The sequence below is a fragment of the Octopus bimaculoides genome, chromosome 8, assembly GCF_001194135.2.
Source record: "Octopus bimaculoides isolate UCB-OBI-ISO-001 chromosome 8, ASM119413v2, whole genome shotgun sequence".
Lineage (NCBI taxonomy): Eukaryota > Metazoa > Mollusca > Cephalopoda > Octopoda > Octopodidae > Octopus > Octopus bimaculoides.
In genome coordinates this window covers 55,125,691-55,129,700 of record NC_068988.1, presented here as the reverse complement: position 1 = coordinate 55,129,700, position 4,010 = coordinate 55,125,691, and the positions used below count along the sequence as shown (strand labels likewise).

Below are 4,010 nucleotides of genomic sequence, written 5' to 3'. Positions count from 1 at the left end.
TTGCCTCATTGGGGTCCCACTCACCCCCCCGTATTTACTGCATTTTAAACTAAATACATTATATTGGTGACCAAATTGGAGCAATGACAAGGCATTTCATATCATGAACTCCCAGAGAGTATCGTAAAGAGGTTCAATTTCTGAAGGGCCGCTTAAATGGGGCCCCACTAACCCTTCCCCTATTTCTTCTGCATTTACCTCGCTCCTACGATTATTGATTAAATTATGATTAGCATCAATGTCTAGCACATTTGCAGAAATAAGTTTCATTATAGAAGGTTAGAGGGCCGCGAAGCGGCCCGATAGTGGGAGCGAAGGTCTGAAAGGTGCCCTCCGCAGGAGCTAGCCTGAATACCACGTCAAGGGCGACTTCAAGGCTAGTATGATATATTCCTCTTGCCGGCGATCAGGCAGAATCCTTAGCACACAGGGTAAATTTCTCAGCGCCATTTCGTCCGGTCCAGGAATCAAAACCACACTATAACGATCATGAGTCCAGCACCCTAACCACTAAGCTAAGCATTCGCATGTAGTGTGAATTATCTCGGTAGCAGCTTAACAAGAACTATCAAGAGTTATCGGTTTTGGATGAAAGGTAATAGGCAATTCTTCTTGCGTGCTATCGTTAGGCACGTCTGAAATTGTTAAATAACTTTTTCAAATACAGTTTTTGAAACAAGACAGGTAATTTTCTTCGTGAACATTCAACATCTTACTTTGATTGTATTAAGCTGGAAAATTAAAATCTTTTAACCTTCCATACTTATATAATATCATAAATACTTAAGTAAATTAACCTGAGTTGTTATTTTACATCAGTTACTAGAAGTTGTCAAAACACTTTTGAATACGAATGTATAGTATCACTCAACTCTCAACCGAGACCAGAATTTTAAACTCTTTAATATTTAAACTGACCATATCAGGCCCATCCACTCCACTGGTTTTATGTTCAAACCGGCTAGATTCGGTCTCTCACACCTACACAACAATGTCATTCTAAAAATAAATAAGCATATCCAAATCTCGAAGCTACGAGATAATGTATGATTTATTCAAAACAATGTGAATAAATAAACATTACCTTTGACAGAATAATCTGAATGCTAAAGGGTGATTTGAAACCGAATCTCTGGATACGCAGTTAGGTATCACGAGGAAACCACTATAGTTCCACGTGCTCGGTCTATTAACCGACCAATCAGCGTGAAGCGATGGCGGGGACAAGTTTTCTCTAACATTCTAGAATTTGACTTCCGATCCCCTATAAAAACCGTTCGGCGCGCATTTTTACCAACCGGACGACGGCTAAGACAGATGGCACAGATAGACGACAGGAATCCCCGTCACCACGAATATAATACTATTAATTCCAGTTTTGTTGGGAAAGCCCCATGTTGCTGTATCAATAGCTTGCCGTAAACTCTCAGTATGTAATTATCGTTGTTATCTGTAAAAGGACCAACGCAGTTTATCTTTCTGTCGATTATAAAATCTTCTATCAAATGTTCGCGAGTGTTATTCAGTTACTTATACACGCAACCCAAGAAATATATTTTTATTCAGCAACTCAACCAGCCACCACCACAGACCAGATAACAACAAACCCTAGCGACAGGGTTAAAGGTTTTGTCTGGAGTGATACGCTGGAATATCAACAATGTGTGACTTTCTGCATAGTTAAACTACTTTCAAAACTAACATACATTTTTAAACAACGTTTACACGGTGTGGTTTGATCATGAAAATTAACCAAAGTCAGTTAATATTGACTTCACACATTTATGAAATGTTTTGACGATTTTGATGATAAACAGAAAGAATTTCGTAAACCTTTATTCAAATACTTTTCATGTTAATTACAGATCAACAATCAAATGTCAGCCATTGTATGATATGCTACGTATAAAATTATGCAGTTGACTCTTGAAGTGGTATTTACTTTTACTGAAATAAAAAGAAAAGAAGAAAAATTTACCACGCAGAATGCTAATTAAACTTGCACTAAATTAATTTTTTTTCTTTCTTTTCTTTTTGCACTGAATGATTTTGAATAAGTTTCCAGAATGAAAAGAAGTTGAAGAATCAATCTGGGTTTTCTGTAAATTAAATATCAAATTTGATTATAGCAAAAATGTATCTAATGAAACTGAAAATGATTTGGAGTAGAAAAAGAGAAATCGTCAAAAGAAATGGAATTTTGTTCTCAAGTCAAATAAAATTTGTGGAATGAAAAAGTGTACTCTTGAAATTTTGTTCTTATTTTAGATTCTAGGAGACAACGATGATTTTGAAAGAATCACTTCTCTGATTGATCCTCAAAGGTTTGACGAACAGTGGTGTAGTTAGAGCGTTTGTCATACAGGTCAGCCCTTGAGTTTGCGCCCCACTCCTGGCCCCCAAGCCTTTAGAGGCGTATGCGGCAAGCCTAAAAGTGCCGCCTCTATAAGAGCGTCATCCGGAGCAGATCCCTCCTCTCACCATCCCTAGCAACGCTACTACTGACGAAAGAAACAGACGTGAATGTTTCATGAATTTTATAGGTTGTTTCGAATTTAATAAAACCAGTAACAATGAAAAAAAAAAGTATTAGAAAAAGCCAAAACTTCAATTAAGTACAACACTAGTAATAAGATGCATTTTGTTTTTAATGTATATTGCGATTTTAACCTGTGTCTTGAGAGGGTCACTACATCAATAATAATAAGACGCACTGGTTTAATATCACTTCTTTATTGTTAATCAATTGGTTAAATATGTAATCAAATAACAAATCGATCGTTTGTTTAATATGCTGGCTAAACAATCGACTGAGAGGGAAAGTCACTGAAAAGGTCGCGATTAGCAGCGAAAGGACATTGACTAACACACGACTGATTGCTTGTTTAGCCATCACATTAAGTAGACGATCAATTAGTTCGCTGGTTAGATATTTAAACAATTGACTAACAATAAAGAAGTAATATTGAACCAGTGCGCGTGTTATTATTGGTGTAATGACGCCCCCAAGAGAAAAAATTGTTTTTCTAAAAACGAATTCACATCGAGAATCTTCCAAACCAAATTCAAAAGAAAAAAAAAACTGTTGATTAAAACCCATTTCATTTTTGTTAACCCTTTTTCAATAAATGATTTAATAAAGTACACGATCAATAATTCTTATTCTCATACATAAAAAACAGCTAAAAATGTGAAGGCAAATGGAGATAAGTACGAACACGAAATTGATACCGGTTTGGGACAGCTTTCAAACGACTGGCATTTCCCTTCCCCTAATAGTTATTAATAACTACAAAATTCAGATGAGACAAACAATGGAGTCCTACTCTCACATTTGGAACAGTGCTACTGTAGCTGAACACACGAGTATTCAAGATCACATGCGGAATAAGACCAACCAAATGATTGGCATTACACATACATACATTCATACATGGACATATGTATATGTATATATTGGGTTAGCAACTAAGTTCGCGCGGTTTTTTTAAATTTAAATTTTTTTAAAGGTTTAATAAAAAATAACAACTAATTAATCAAAAATGTATTCACTCTTGTTGTTTACAACTTCTTCCCAACGTTCAATAAGGTTTTCAATACCTCGTTGGTAGAAAGCACCCGATTTCGACTAGAAAAATTGATCCAACCAAGCTCTCAATTCTGCATCAGTATTGAACGAAACTTTGCGCATAGCATTTGAAAGAGATCGAAAGAGGTGGAAATCCGTTGGTGCCAAATCAGGAGAGTACAGCGGGTGTTGCAGCACTTCCCAGCCATGCGTTTGAATGGCTTCCTTGGTCATATTGGCGATACGAGGGCGGGCGTTGTCGTGCAGCAGTAGAACTCCATGCTGCCGATTAGGTCTTTTCTCTTGAATAGCCGTGTTGAGTCGTTCCATCTGTTGAACATAGAGTTCCGCGTTGACCGTTTGGTTCCGTTCAAGCAATTCGTAATGGATAATCCCTTCTCAGTCCCATCATACGCACAACATCGTTTTACGCGGATGAAGA

At 37.0% G+C, this 4,010-nt stretch overlaps 1 long non-coding RNA gene across 2 annotated transcripts in view; it reads left to right on the top strand.

Moving 5' to 3' along the window:
* The window catches only part of LOC106876179 (uncharacterized), a 6,457-nt gene extending 4,215 nt beyond the window's left edge, over positions 1 to 2,242 (top strand). For both annotated transcript variants that reach the window (XR_008264691.1, XR_001410204.2), the window contains exon 2: positions 1,866 to 2,242. This is a non-coding gene — a long non-coding RNA (uncharacterized LOC106876179). The remainder of the gene's footprint in view (positions 1 to 1,865) is intronic.
* Positions 2,243 to 4,010: the final 1,768 nt, after the last annotated feature.